A 17,056-nucleotide genomic window follows, 5' to 3' on the forward strand; every position below is an offset into this window, starting at 1 on the left:
TGGAATCTCCACTGCTGGCAGCCACTGTCACAACATAAACATTCTATAATTTAAAAATGCCATTAAGTACTATTTGCTGCAGATAACATTGTTCTGTCAAGCTAATATATAATATAGTTCTGTCAAGCTAAAATATGTGTAGTTTCTAAGTTAAAACTAACAGACACATTTCATTTTTTTAATCTATTGTTCTTCATAGTGCTGAAATATTATACATGCAGTGGTCTTATAAGCAAAGACAAATGCGTTATTTATTTTGGTATCAGTAACGCCCCCTAATGGCATTCGGCCAACATTGTCAGTGGTCCTTTATCAGTCCCTCCCCCCCGTTACGGCCCAGTAAAGTCTAACTGACAGGCAAAAGGCGGTAATGTGAGCCAGCATAACTCTTCTCACATCATCACAATGCAGGTCTGTTTCATGCGCACTCATTTTTCCAGCACATGAAACAGCTTCAGCCACATTTGACCTTCAAAATTGGGATAATTCAGGCTAGAAATTGCGAGCACAACATTTTTTTCTTGATGATTTCACGGTTTGAGAGTTTTCATTAAGATGAGAGGCAGCCCTCTCATTGTAATTATTGTATAAGGCTTACATGTAGTGCTTTAGTCCAACTCAGTTTACAAAGCCTCATTTTTACAAGCCAGCTCATGTGAACCCACCAACATAAAATGTGTCATAACTGAACTGGGGTAATGAACAGTTCCTAAGTACAGTAATATGGAGTTGACTACAGTATTAGTGATACAAAGGAGCCTATACTGACACCACCTTGGTGTAATGTCCACAATAAGCAGCCGGTGTAACATAGATGCAGTGTGATTGGCTCAACATGCCCTTTGATCTGTCCTGCCACAGCCTGATTGGACTATTTCTTTGCATGTCATGCCAGTTTTTAATAAAGCTGGGGGTCTCTGTCACAGAAGCATAGGGGAGGATTCACAGGCCATGTGCCTTGCGGTGCTGCAGGGCTGGTTACTCTCAGGCTTGGCTTTATGCCACTTTCCACTAAAAAAGCAAATTCAATAAGAGCAAACGCCATCATTTAACTTTGACTGATGTGTTTCTGCTAAATGTGTCAAAGGTCCACCATTTCCTTACGCGATTAAAAGGTAAAAACCATGCATGTTAATATATATGCAAAATTCTATACCCGAATGCAAGAGGCATTGTTCAATTGTTAAGTGTTTGTGTGTTTTTTGGTGTGGTCAGCTATTCTGCTTTTTATCATATCATGCAATAATAAAGCAATATCATGTCGAGTGGGTCTTTCTTGTCTTTCTTGCATCTGAATGCAATTCACAGCATACAATGGCACAAAAAAGTAGATTAGTGACTAATAAATATAAATAATACAGAATATACAAACACTAACACACAGGGGAAGGGGGGAACCCAGTTATGGCAGAGAAAGCTGAACTGTAGAAATCTTGATTTGCAAAAGTGAATGAATGAATGAATAAGCGAATAAATGAATAAATACAACAAATCTAACAACACTAAAGTTGTGACACAGGTGTAGCAAAAGGTGTGGTCTTGTGCAGTGTCCTTTGGAGAACGTGACTAGTGTGGTGGTAGGTCTGATGTATATAATGAGGCTGGTAAAGAGATTGTAGTCTTAACAGCTTTGGGGGAGAAGCTGTGGCAGAACATGCTTCAATCCAGGCAGATAAGAATCTTTAGGAGGAATATTTGGACTGTGATTCAACAGGCTTGTTTCTGCAGGATTATTCAGGATCCATATTATAGTGGAGTTCATTCAGATTGCATATTAATGTATGTACTGCAAAGACTTTTCACCTCAAATGCACCTCTTTAGAACCTTCATGTCAAGCAGAAGAAATACCATACAAGACTAAACTCAACTTCACTTAAGCAAGATTATGGGCTATAAATGGGAACGTGCCTTGTAACGTAAATAATAAAGTAGGCTGCACACCATACATCTTTTCCCTGACACTGAGCAGCAACACACCTGACAAGAAAGAGCAGTTTAACCATCTCGCTCACCCTTGCAGCTCAGTGCTGCTCTGTGGTTTAATACAACAGCTTTCCAGAGGTCTGTGATACGGCTACCGGGACCGAGCCCAACTCGTCCCAGAGTCCGGATCTTAATAGCGGACAGTTGATCTCAATAACAATTTGAATATTTACAGCGACATTCCTCATCTGGAACTCAGACCGTGTTGTGTGGAGATCTGTGAAAGGCTATTCTGACTCATGGCAAAATCATAAACAATGAAACTAAGAGTGAGGTCAGTTATAAAGAGTAGCCAGTGAAGTCAACCAATGGCTGTCTGAGAGAAATTATACATGTCTGTGCTGAAACAGATCTAAATTACCTGCATATGTCTGGGGGGTTATGTAGAGTAATATTATCCCACCCTAAAATCCGCATGATATTCACGAGCTTGAACATGATACTCGCAGTATTTCCTCCCTGTGACATGTTTTAATAACAGGATTTCATGTTATGCATGGTGAAAGTGTACAACCAGCCATTGGGATCAAGACACATTTTCATTTCATACGCTTTTCATTCCCACAGCACTCCTTATTTTAATAACCTAAAATACAATTTCATGAGGAATCGTTGCTGGGTACTGAATTCTTGGCAGTACTTACATGAAATAGTTTTTTTTATTTTGAAATCTATAGGTGACACATATTTCCTCAAAAAAGCCCTCTATTTGTTTTAGGAAAACTTTTTATGTTATTTGCTTTATAAACCGTTAAACAAAGATAATTCTCCAACAGAATTAATTATTAGCAAGACCAAATTCATTCAGGATAAAGTTAAATGGTGATAAGGTATTTTTAGGATTATCTTGACCCATCACAGTCTTATGCGGGGGAATGATCTCCAAAAAGGAAAAGGAACTATTTCAAGGAGTATTTATTTTGCTTTGAATGGCTGCCGTAAATGTCATATTTGTTTGAGTTACGACTGCTGAAATCTTATCAAGACAAAGGTTCCTTTGAAAAAACTTTCCATTTCCAACATGTAGATGCACATTTTATTGCTCATAAAAAGGCACAGGAGCATGGTAGGGGGGGGCTGGTCCTGAAGTGCACAGTGTGAGTTTAGGGAGAGATTTTGTAAGTTGCATTCATTGTAATTTGGAAGCAGAAACCGCAGAAGGAAGACTGCATTCAAAGAGGAAATAACTTTAAAAAGGGTCAATTTGTAAGACTGTTTCCATAGAAGCTGCCTACAGTAGTAATAAAATGATTCCTAACAATAGTTAACTCACAGAAGACAGAATATGCGGATGGCAGAGATCTAAAGGCTTCCTGTGTTGCTTGCTAAGGCTGTATTTATCTCAGAAGCTGCATAATCATGAGAAGGAACCCATTCTGATACTGAGCAGCTCACCTTTGTCCTATGAATCAAACAGTCTGTACCTATCTAGCCTGGATTTCAGCTCTGGTCAGTCCTACAGGCACCTTGGGCACCATCATCTGTGCGATTTAAAAGAGTTCTAGGGGTCTCTTTTGCCCCCACCCCCTGCCACATGCCGTCCAAGAAAAAGTGAAAGTGGACAGCAAAGTTAATGGGATTTGCCGCAAGCGGTGAAGCACCAGGGCACCAATAGGGTAGCTTTTGCTTATTCAGAACTGTGGACCAATCGGAAAGCAGACTGAGGGGATGCTGGGATTTATCTGTGGGCCTGGGTTTCATTTTAAGACTTATTTTTGGGAATAAGGGGGAATTGGAACCAGACTTGGGGCAAAATTCAAATGAAAGTTGCCCTTTTTTATGATGCTTAGCAGACATTAGTCTCACTTTCACAATGGAAGCCCCCCACCATTTCTACAGTTTTATAAAGGCTGTAGTCCTTCAGAGCAGTTTCTGCATGTATCAAACGTACAAGCCAGAAATGCAATCACATGAATCCTGCTGAATCACATGAATCAGGATGAGTGACTTACGGACTCGGAGTGGGATCGGGGGGCCGTTTCCTGTGACTGGCCAGAGCGCCGCTTGCCGAGACCGACTGCCAGCCAGGATCCTGCGAAGCACAGCGGCCAAGGAATTCCAGCCTAACATTGATTTTGCACATAATTGATTTTGTACATAAGCATTAATCAGGAGAAAATTACATTTCTGTTGGCTATTTTGTTAAGTGTGCACAGTACCAAGCTGGAGAAAGACTAAATATAACTCATGATGAAGCAGGTTTAATTGTTTAATAAGTCTGTTTCAAAACACCGAATGCTTAATTACAGAGTGTAAATGGAAGGTGTATTTCATTCTCTGGAAATAGGTAATTAGAGCTGGCCTTTGAGGACCACTTTCGGTGGCCACTGTTTTATTAGATTAAAAATAAATTTAAAATAATTTGCTTTCTAAATGTCCCCGTTGGCCTAGAATAAAAATCTGATGGGGTGAGTCTTTACTAGGCAGTTGACCCCTTCCCCCACCCCCGATTCCTCTTCTCTTCCTCCCGATTGTGAAGCCCCCCCGAGCTCGTGGCCCCGCACAATCCATCCAGCCTGGAGTGTTTCCTGTGCCGCCTTACAGCCCCTTTACAGAAAGCCTGTAACTGCAGGCCAGTCTGCTGGAAAAACACAGGAGAAGCAGTTAAATGCTTCAGCTATTCCGAGAACACAGCAAGATTTTTAACGACAACGGCTTCGCTTGTAAGGCCCTACATGCTACAAGGCTGCATGTATTTCCAATCTCTGTACTGAAATACAAATTGGTTCTTTGGATGTATTCCGTGTCATAGACGGAAATTCTTCGTTCTTGAGAGAATCGTGGTGCATTGTATATATTAACATACTATCCCACATGCTTTCTGCAGGGAAATGAGCATGACAGGTAAAATTATACCTGGAGGTTAAATCCTCGCTGTCAGCAATTCTAAGAGGACAAAGAAACTCATTGATAGAGCCTTGAAAAATGGACAGGTACTACATAGTAAATATATCACCGCTGCTCTTAAAATGACCTACAATTCTGTTCATATATAATGCTGTTAAAAAACTGACTTTATAATCAAAATGAGTGATGTGTACTCACTTGGGTAAGTTTGGTACAGGGTGTTGAAATTAAAGTTTGATTTTCATTTACAAAAATAAACCCAGTCGCCCATAGGCAATTCTTTCCTTAAAACACTATTATTTTCATACAAAAGTGGCTCTTCACACTCCTGCTGTTCCGTAAAACAGGACCAGGACAGAGGATTCCAGACAACCAGGTTTAGGGACATGACAGAGAGGGGTCAGAAGCCGTTGCAGGGTCGTATTGAGAAGCCGTCCGTATGAAGCATCAGAAGACGAGATGTCTCCAAAAGCCGTAGTCGAGGTGAGGAGATCCGAGGGTCGAAGAGCCAGGAAATCAGTCTGAGTACATAGACACACAGAGAAGGGGAATCCACGAGGGGCATCACGGGGAGTGGGGAAGGGGTGGATGCAGACAGGAGGCACGGGTAACTCGGGGAGGGCCAGATGGACAGAATGCTACTGTGGGAAGAACAGATAGTTAAGTCGCTTGGTAGTGGCATGCCAACAATACCTCGACTGACCTGCTGCCGGTTTGAGGTAAAAGTAGGGAGTTCCATTAATTACCCCTTAGCAGGATCAGCTGCGGTTTTTGCCATCGCTGAGTGGGCGTGACAGGCCACCTAAAGGCCAAGGAAGGGATGGGGGTCGACCCCAGTGCCGAGGGGCAGGGCAATCTGGGCGTGAATGGTAGAAGTGAGCGATGAGCAAGGGGTCCAGGACATCCCTGGCTGGAAACCAGCTACATTCTTTGGGGCCAAAGCCCTCCCAATCCACCAGGTATTGGAGCTGGCCCGGCCAACGGTAGGAATCTAGCAGGGCATGCATGGCGTAGACCTCCTCACCAAGTAAGGCAAGTGGTGCAGGGGAATCGAGGGATCCGGCAGGAGGATGAGCTAGACTGTAACGCACGGGTTTATGCAAGGAAACATAAAAGGTGGGCTTAACTCTATATATTCGAGATATCTGTAACCTATATGTCACTGGACCTACTTGTCCTGTCACCCAGAAGGATCCTATGAACTTTGGACCAATGTTAGGTCCTGCAGGGAGATGGAGATTTTTCTGTGGACAACCACACTCTGTCATCTGAGGTTCAGGCCTTCTTTTGCAATTTGCGAATCTCTTCGTTTGGGCCGCTTCCTGTTCCAGCAGCCGTCATGTACGATCCCATGCTGGCTTGCTCTTCTGATACCAATCCTCCAAGGCCGGCACTTCTGTGGGAGATGAGCTCCAGGGAAACAGAGGAGGTTGGTAACCCAGCGCACACTGGAAAAGCATTAGACCTGTTACTGGATGGGGCAGAGAATTATGGGCGTATTCTGCCCAGGGAAGAAAGTTAGACCATTGCCTGGGTTGTAAACCACACATCAGGTGAAGCATTTTCCCTATTTCTTGATTCATTCTTTCTGCCTGACCATTTGATTGTGGGTCATATGCTGAGGAGAGACTCAAGGAAATCTTTTTACGTATACACATAGCTTTGAATACCCGGGAAGAAAACTGAGGGCTTCTATCTGAGACAATACCTGCCAGCAACCCATAGTATCGGAAAACCCACAGGAGTAACAAGTTAGCCAGCTCTAGGGAGGAAGGCAGCTTGGGCCACCAGGGGTGTTTCTCCACCTGTAGAGTGGTTGCTTGAAGCCCCGGGTGTCCCAAACCGAGGGATGTGTGTACCCATTGGAGACCCCCATTGCGCATCAAGGACGGGACGTAGGTTTTTTCGGGGAGACACTTAGGAGGTGGCGGAGTGTGTTCATTGAACTCCTGGAGATGTGCATAGAAATCCCAGATGGTAGGGCTTAGGAAGTAAGAGGAGGGAAGTATACAGAAAATAAGTTCTGAGGATTTAACAGAGGGGAAGCGACGAGACGAGGCACTTTGAAGTTGTTTGAGCCAGGTAGGTAGGTGACCTGGAAATTGAGGCGAGTGAAAAAGAGATCCCAGCGTGCCTGACGTACCTTAAGACATTTAGCATTTCTGAGGTACTGCAGGTTGCGTACCCTAGGAATTTAACGGTGGAACAATGAAATTCACATTTCTCACCTATAACATAGAGTTGGTCAAGAAAGTACCTTTCTTGTGTGGAGGATGCGTTGAGCTCTGGTTTCTGAATAAATCATGTCATCTATATACAGTAGTCAATCACAAAAAGGTGCAGCATATCTCGTAATACGTCATTGATGAAGGACTGGAATACAAGACTATTAGCTAGCTAATAGGGCATCACAAGGTATTCATATTGACCCATTGAGGTGAGGAACACAGTCTTCCATTCGTCCCCTTCCTTTATGCGAATCAAGTTATAGGCACTGCTCAAATCCAACTTAGTAAGCTGTTCCAGGGCAGAAGGAATCAGTGGCAGAAGTTCTCAACGTTTCTTTGTAATGGCATTTAACGCTGGTAATCTATATCAGCTTGTAGTCCTCCATCCTTTTTCCCTATAAAAAAGAATCCAGATGCAACAGGTGAGGTGGAGGGATGAATGGTACCTTGTCTCAGGGACTCTTTTATGTAGGTCTTCATGGCCTCCTCTTCAGGTTCGGAAAGAGAAAAAAGGGGTCCATGGGGGAGGGCTGCCCCTTCAAGGAGGTCAGTGGCACAGTCAAAGTAGCAATGAGGAGGAAGCCCATAAGCCTGGATTTTGTTGAACACCTGATGGAAATCACGATAAGGCTCAGGGATGATGGATAAATCCTCAGGTAAAGGGTCCTCAATAGAAGACACGCGGCAGGACAGGGATAAACAGTTCAGAAAGCAGTAGGGGGACCAGGCCTAGATCTCACCTTTTCTCCAGTCAATCAGGGGATTGTGCCGTCTTAACTAAGGAAAGCCCAATATTATTTTATCTCTCAAAGAGGGGTGTGCGTCCCAAAATCATCAGTTCTGGATACAACGCCCAGGTGGAAACCGAGGTTCCTTCGGTCCACACAGTGGTTCTTCTCTGCTCTCTCGCAACAATGTCCAACGTGATGGATAAACCTTACAAATTCATCCAAGGTTCTGGTACCGGCCCCACAAGAGCACGTCGATAGACTGTCTGAAGGCAGCCGGTCATCCAATCTAATCCGGCTGCCAGCGTGCGGAACTCCAGAAGGAAGTCGGAAGCCGATTGGTTTCCCTGCCGTAAATCCAAGAGTTGATCACCGAGGTTTCTTTCCACTGCTGCATCGTCCACCACCTCCGTGAAGGCTGATTGAAAATCATGCAAAGAGAGGAGAAGTGAGCTGTTCTCTGTCCAAAGCACAGTAGCCCAGGTAAGGGCCTTTCCACTTAACAAGGACATGACGAAGTGGATGCGATCTTAGTCCGAAGGGAAGAGGTCAGGGTGCTGATCTATGTACACACACATTGGATTCCAAGCAAGCAGGTTTATTTGGGACAAGACAGAGTGGGGTCAGAAGCTGTGGCAGGGACGTATTGAGAAGCTGTCCACATGAAGCGTCAGAAGCTGAGATGTGTCCATAAGTCATAGTTGAGATGAAGAGATCCGAGGGTCAAAGAGCCGGGAAGTGAGTCTGAGGACATAGACGCGCAGAGAAGGGGAATCCACAAGGGACGTCACGGGGAGGCGGGAAGGGACAGAGAGCAGGCAGGAGGCGCCGGTACCTCGAGGCCAGACGAGTCCGGACTGGGCCAGACAGGGCCAGACGGGGCCAGATGGATACAACGCAACTCTGGGAAGAACAGATAGTTAAGTTGCTTGGTAGTGGCATGCCAACAATACCTTGCACCAACCTGCTGCTGGTGTGAGGGATAAGTAGGAAGTTCCACTAATTATCCCTTAGCAGGGATAAACGTTGCCGTCACAGAGTGCGCGTGACTCGTGCCCTGTGCAAAGTGCTGCCTGTGCAGCAGCTCCATCTTCACAAACAGCCTCTTTCTGCAAGCTGTCAGCTGGCTGAACACATGGAAACCTGCATCCGCCCCCACCGCTGCATACCCATTTCCACATTACTGTTCATATAGTACATGTCTGTACTCTATCAGCCTTCTGTACTGCACTCTTCTGTACTGTTGTCAGTTTGTGCATCTTCATCACCACACATTGCTTGAAGCTCCCATCTATAATGCACTACAGACACCTTCATAATTCATTATAATGGTTAGTATAAGAATTAATAAAGCATTACAGCATCTCCTATTCACAGTCATATGGCATTATAATGTTGATTATAATACTTCATAAGCTCCCATAAAGCATCTATAATGCACTATAGATACCTTCATAATGCATTATAATGGTTGGTATAAGAATTATGGATGCTCTGTACTGCATTATAAAGGTATCTATAGTGCATTATAAAAGAAAGCTTCATAAAGAATTCATAATACATAATAAACATGGCTTTAATGTGTTACAGCTGTATAAATATTTATAGCCATGTTTAGAATGTGTTAAGAATGTATTATAATGTATTATGAATGTGTTCATCTGCGATGGGCTGGCCCCCCATCTTGGGTTGTTCCCTGCCTCGTGGCCATTGTTTCCGGGATAGGCTCCGGGCCCCCCACGACCCAGTAGGATAAGCGGTTTGGAAAATGGATGGATGGATGGATGAATGTGTTCATAGATTCTTATAGAGGTGGAACGTAGTACCATAATAACTTGCATCTAGAATTCATTAATTATGTTATTTAATTAAAACATTAATAACCATTAATCATAAAAACATATTTTAATAAGTATAGCTTATAGCTACCCATTTAAAACAGCATGATCTGGTTCAGTTTATAAAAGATCAACACGTTCTATTTATGAGTGAAGAATACAGTACTCTTGGGCTGCAAAGGGTTAAAAATGCTATCTGAGCAACAAAGAAAGCATTATGTTACATTTTGCAGGAGGCAAAGGATTTGCTTGTGCTGCTGGGGTGAAGGCAGTGTGTGTGCACCGTCTTTATCTGTATTTCCCAACCTGGTACTCAGGAAGCAACAGATGGTCTATGTTTTTGCTCCCTCCAAATTCCCTGCTAGACAGTCCAGATTTTTGCAAGGAGGCTGGAAGGGAGCAAAAATGTGGACTGTCTGCGGGTCCCTGAGGACCAGAATGGGAAGTGCTGCTCTACACTGAGCAACTTCAGGCATGGTTTTCAGAAGCACTCATATGTCTCTGCATGCATTTTCTTCTCCTTACTGGCTGCAATCTGAGAATTCCATCCATCCATCTGCAGACCGCCTCGCCCGGTGACAGTTGTGGCAGCTGCGTGCTGTGTAGGCAAGAGCGAAGCTCTCTGATAGAAGCTACAGTTCTGAGCTCATGAGAAGTGCATGTGAAGAGAAATGATCAGACTGTGATAGATGTTCACTGGAAGATTAGAAGAACAAGCAGCCGACTCCTCATAGCGAAATAACTCTGAGATGTTCCGACATGCAAGGTCGGAGTTCAAATCAGACCCTGCCAAGACAGAAACGTGTGAGATTTACAAATGGAAAATAAATGTAGGTTAATGCATTAGGCCATATTCGGTGGTCTAACTGTCTCTTTTGAAAACTTTCTCTTTCCTCTGGGTAAAACATATTGAAGGCTTCATGACTCCTAATTTCAAGTGGATTTTTTTTTCATGCCGGCAGACAGTTCAGTGGTTTCAGCTGTTAGAAGAATCTTCATCAGCTTTTCAGCGTAAAATTAAGTCAGGGGAAGTGGCCTGCTGATCTCAAACAGGTCAACAAATGTTAATGTTGAGGTAATAATTGATATTAAGAATGACATTAAATGGCAGTGTTGTTCACCGTTTTGGCTGCCTCAGGTTCCTGCCCTGGCGTGCAGGATGGATCCTGTAGAAGTGCGAGATGTGCTACATTCCTACAGTGACCACTCCCAGGGAACTACACCTGCAAGCTGAGCTCCATAAAGAGGAAGAATTTGAACAACTGAGCAAGAGATAAAACACAATTTAAATTGCTTACGAACAATATCTAACCATGCAAAAATGGAAAACTACTGGATAAACGTGGTTGGAGAAAGGTGCCAGCATAGGTTCAAAGTACATTATATTATATCTTTTACAAATTTTCTACACTTTAAAGCCCATACTCACTATAGCATGCTATGGAAACAGGTTAAAGTCCCAATAACATTAATAACATGATTCCAGCTCTTCTGGCATAAAAAACACTTAAACTACATCATCCCCTACTTGCCATTATTAGCATCATCTAATGATTCATCTGATCTGTAATGATTAATTCCCACCAGTAATTCGGTGGTTGTATTTATCAGCAACAGGGCTTAAGACACGGTCTGCTCATGCTGGTAGACATGAGGAATTGACACTTCCCTCCATTCTCCATATGTCATATGGATTTCCTCCAATTACTCCAGTTTCCTGCTGCAGGCCAAAGACTCTAGGTGTTCATCAGTATGCGTACTTAGCTAGTGTTCTCACATGCCCGTATGATGTCATCTTCCATTGCCGAAGACCAGTTCCAATACTCAAAAGTAAAAGTACAGAGGACAATAAAAATCCCCAGATGTTCTTGCTCCATCCCAGATATCAAGGATGCATCAGTTGCATCCTCACTAATGGGAACAATTCCATGATTCATTGCATCCCAAGTACATTCTTGAGAGGCAAGTTAGCAAGACCGCTCTTGCCAAGAACACAAGTATGATCGTTGAGTTCTTGGTATTGAGAAACACCCATGCATTCAGGCTAAGTGGTATCCTTAAATTACCCATAGTGTTTACTTGTATGGGTCCTGCATTGGACTGGAGTTTTATACGGGCCACAGTGGGACGGGGTTGTGCCTTCTGCTGACTGAGATAAGCACAAGGCCTATTTTGCCAGCAAAGCCTTCAACCTGAAGTGCCAAGCATTTTTTTTCTCTTTTACTAAAAATTTTCCAGCATCCAGACGATCTGGATGAGAGAATCACCTAATCATTTCCATATAACGAAAGAGTTTTAGAAAAACAAAAACCAGATGTATCTCTGATTTCTTACATAGAGAGATATTTAGGACATTCTTCAGCAGCTGTGCTTTAAAGTATTAAAGGAACAATTCTGAAAAGCAGAGGGGATCAGAGAGTGTGGCTTCTGACCTTTTAAGTGTATCCATCCATCCATCCATCCAAAGTCATCTTTCATTTAACCCCATATCCAATAAGAGTGATGGTGATGAAGCGTACTGCTAGGAAAATCTGCATCATTGTAAAATTATTTGGCTCTTCGGTTGTTTATGGAATCCTTATCTGAATTTGACATTTACGCAATTTTTAGATTTCACATGCATGTTTTTTGTTCTAGTATTTCAGGCAAAAACTTCAGAGTTGGTTACAGAATACAAACAATAAATAACTTTGAAAATTGGTGCGCATTTTCCAGATGCAACCATTAAGATATTTATTTATTTATAACATGGCATATTCAGCCAGGATTAGATTTGTCAGAGTGATAAAAAATATTCATTGATCCCAAAAAGGTTGTTACTCTTAGAAAAAATCCAGAACTTACATAACGTGCAGAGTACAGAAGTACTTTTGAAACCCATACTGTCCATCCATCCATTTTCTATAACTTCTTGTCCTATTCAGGGTCGCTGGGGGGTCTGCAACATGCAAACTCCACAGACGGAGCCACGGCAGAGACTCAAAGCCCCCACCCTGACGCACACACTCGGCAAATTCTCTCTATACATACTGTACTTTTTCACATTTAAAGGGAGCCCATAAAATTTTGAAATAATTGGATGGGTCTGGGTTGGGGACCCAAAATATCTACCGGCCATTTCCTTTGGTTGGCCATAGTGAGCCAGGAACCTCTCCCAGGAAGCTCAGGAAATAAGTGGGAATACCCAGGTCTACATACTGGGGGGGGGGGTGTATCGTGTCCCACCCAGTCTGCATCACTGTAACTGTAACACTATTAAGAAAGTAACCTGAAATGGAGCTGGCAGACGTTAGATGGCCTATGGCTCAGGCATTATTAAGCAAACCAGACTCAGGTGCAAACAATTTACAGAGACATTAGGAACAGACTCTGCCCGGATGAAAGGGGCGGCCGACAGACGCTGTGTCTCCGAGCTGCGGTCTGCACTCACTAGATGGCAAAGGATGGTTTCCATCGTGGTTTATTTGATTGCTTGTTTTGTGTCATAGTTTGTTCTCTTCCTTGAATGACACACGGCTTATTCCTGCTTTATTCATAAGGGCTCACCTTTCGGAACTCTACTGGGGAATGAAAAGTGAAACTCACTCCAACCGCCAACCGCTCACGGGCTGCAGAATTTCAGTTTAGTTTAAGACATTACTGTAAGGTCTGTTCTTAAACTGTTAATAAACTGCTACTAATCATTTGATAATATATATTTGATAACAGATAAAAAGATCCATTTGCAAACTATTTTAGATATGTATTATCATATCTTTCTCCTAATATCTACAAAACACCTTGTAAACCACATGATCTAGGCTCAAAAATGAGTTATAATTGAGTATTATCAACTTTTTAGTAAATACTTTGTTAGACAGGAGTAAGATATCTTCATAGTACATTAGATGGTACATATATTATCAAATGATTAGCAACAGTTTATTAATAGTTAAGGAACAGACTTTAAACTAGTGTTACCCAATTGCATTTCAGTATCTGGAATACGATAATTTTAATATTATTCCTAAAGCAGAATGTGTTTTATGGCTTAGTGAAAATCTGATGTCAGTTGTCTCATCCGATTCACAAAAAAAGTCTCTGTTCTTAGGCAGTCCTTTCATTCACAAAAAGTACAGCTGGCCACACATGACTTTTGTTGATACAGGACACAAAAATAGTGCGGGTCCAGTCTTCTGGTCTTTAGAAGCAGTGATAAAAATTGGGATGGACCAGAGAAACAGCCCTTTCTAACTTTAACATCTGGTGGTGTATTTGTCCTTGGGATTCCATGGATTAGATCAGCGTTTTGACTTAATTGTAAGAGTTATAATGTGCAATTCTATGGTCGAGTGATCATGTAAATTGAAGTTTTGAAGAGTGCTGATGTCACAAAGGCACTTGAGTGAAGCTGAAAACAAAACCTCCATTATCTATGGCCTCCATTATCTATGGCCAGCTTCCAGCCTCTGTCCACAATGGCCCAATTTTCCAAAACCAACACAGATGTATTTACAGCAGAGCGTAAAATTGGAGAACAGACCCAATACTGAAGCACACATATACTTGTGATGTATAGTGACAGGAAATTAAACTCAGGCTAATGACAGCGTATGATGTCACATACAGGGGGACACTGTAGGTCAGTGGGTAGCACTGTGACCTCTCACTTCCAAAGCTGTGTGATTGACCCTCCGACTGTTTGTGTGCTTTGCATGTTCTTTACTGCTCATTTTGCCCACAGCATGCTGTTGTGTGAGTGTGCGTCTGCCCTACAATGAACTGGCATCCTACCCAGAATGCCCCTTGGTTTGTGCCTTTTTTACAATCTGAACTTCATGAGTAGGCTCATCTCTGGTTCCCTGTTTGATGCAGCAGTGTCGCGCTTTTCAGCTTGCAAACCCAACATGAATATCTACAAGTATGTGCTAAATCTTATCTGCTGTCCCAAGAAGCAGCCCAAGTCATGTAATTGCTGAAACACATAAGCAAAGAAAAACAATCTAAGGAGAATTAGGAGAACAACGTATTTCTGGATAGCCGAATGCTAAAAAAGATACAATCAAAACGCATGGGTGGCCATTTTAACCCCATTTTAAAGCAGCGTTTCAAGTAAAAACGCACGTATGGGGATTTATACAGCCGAATACCCAGTTAGACTGGGTGACATTTATTGGTCATTATACTTTCTGTGACTGCATTTAAATAAAAAACCTGCAAGCTGTTTTATTGAAAAATGTTTGCTAAATTGTTTAGTATACAGAGTCTTTATACAAAACTCTAACTCTAACAGATACCCAATGTCCTGTGATACTACAACTGTGTTATGATCGCTCGGCGAGCAGGGGAATCAAGGAGTGGTTAATCAGGGACAGGAAGCCGGGAATACGGGGTTTATTTCGGGCAAACAGGCAGACAGGTACAGAAAACAACGTCAATGACCGGACTGGGGAACCAGTCTTGAACGCGGACATAAATACACAGGACTACTCAGAAATAACACAAATCGGCTGACAACAACTGGGGATTCACACGAGGTAAACGAGGGGGTGTGGCACACAGGCGGATCGGACGAGCAGGTCATGACAAACTGAATATCCTTGAGATTCAACACTCAAAGATCTGACACTGAGGATTTCCACGTTCTCCAACATAAAAGTAAGCTGCAAGAATAAAAAGGAGTGAAAAAAATCGCCCCCATGTCAAAAATATGGTGACCTGAAAGTAGTAAGTCAATATCACAGGTCAGTTCACAAACAGGGACTCCTTCTGGGGGTAACTCCTTCAGTCGTAATTTCGCTGTGAGTCGGCGTGTTTGGAAAACTCTTACTCCGTTGTACTATCCGTCATGCATTAATGCTTTTGCCAGCCTTCAGCTCCAGCTCAATGGCACGTAGCCAAAATAAATGGCCGTCACTGCAGACCAACTTGTTTTTATAAGTAAGTGTCTGCCAAGACTTGGGCCATGTAAATGGAAATGCTGTATTTTATTTATTTTCCCTGCTCTCCTTAAGCACATATTATAAAACTTTGTGAAATATTGTGAGCAGGATCCCATTTAATTACCCAGTAATTTATAAGATTCGCACTGTTTCGGATTTAGACATTAAAATCCTTTTAAAGTCAATAAGAAGTTTAAAATTCCACATATTCAGAGTACACAGGGGGTTAATGTTTTTCTCTGGCTGGCTTGTGATTCCTTCCTTTTCCAAGTGCACGTACTGAACCCAATCCGAATCTTTCCTTCACTCGGGATGTTTCCTCGCAGGCAGATGGCAGACAGACATGCTGTTCCATGCATCTTTTCCGCCTGAGTCCCACATGCCGGCCCCCGCTCAGCTCTCCTTACACGGCTACATGAGAAGTGACTCTCCGTCTCCCTCCTTAATTGGAATAAGCGCAGCCTTTATTTCTGGCAAGCGTGTGGATTTTTCCTAGCTAGTCTTGCTAGACGACACAATGGCCTTTGCGGGGTGAAAAGGCTTCTCAAACTGAAAGACTAAACGCTGTTTAGATTGTTCATTGTTCTCTTTCACTCAACAAACTTCACGTCCTCTTCTTTAGTAGACTCCATCAACCGGGTCAAAATGGGCTCATAATATTTAAAATGTTATCATTCATTGAATAAGACGCTATGCCTGAGACTAGCGCAACTAGTATAAGGAATTCAGGTAGAAATACACACTACAGATGTGGTTTCTTAGCGGAGAATATTTTCCAGACGTCACTAAATACAGAATAAACAGAGAGTGACAGGTTCCGCTCCAAATCCTGCCTGCTCTGAAAGTTCCAATATATATTTGTCTTCATTTAGAGTTCACCAAGGTAGCGAAAAATAAACAAATTTAATCACCGTGTTTGTTTTGAGGATAGTGCCTGGAGCCATCCACACATTCCAGGTACGGTACATATGGTTGAATTGTGTCTAGGGATTATCTGCATTTGAGCTGCTGACATTTCTAATAATGATGAATCTGTTACAGGAAAGAGACCAAAAAAATTTTAAACCCTTGTTGAAACAATTTCTAAATCAAACCATTTTATTGCAAAATGTCATATTACAAAGATTATCCATCCATCCATCCATCCATCCATCTTCGGTAACCGCTTGTCCTATTCAGGTTCAGGGAGGGTCTGTACCTTTTCCCGGGAGCAATAGTCACAAGGCAGGTACAAAGATTATCTAGATACCAAAACAAAATTTTCATATAATGTTACCATTTTTCAATCATGATATTAAATGTTTTAGTAACAATTGGTAAAATATGGTTCCTAAGTAACTTAATAGTAACTCAGTTACTACTCAAGTACAAATCGTGAACAAATACTGTATAGTCACTAATGATGAACAAGCACGAAATCAGTATTTTTGTGTTATTCATAATTTGTTCCTTCAGTTCACAAAGGTTTATAGAATTAACAAACATAGAAACAATTATAGCATCTGCTTTA

The sequence above is a fragment of the Brienomyrus brachyistius genome, chromosome 17 (genome assembly GCF_023856365.1).
Source record: "Brienomyrus brachyistius isolate T26 chromosome 17, BBRACH_0.4, whole genome shotgun sequence".
NCBI classification, from domain to species: Eukaryota; Metazoa; Chordata; class Actinopteri; order Osteoglossiformes; family Mormyridae; genus Brienomyrus; species Brienomyrus brachyistius.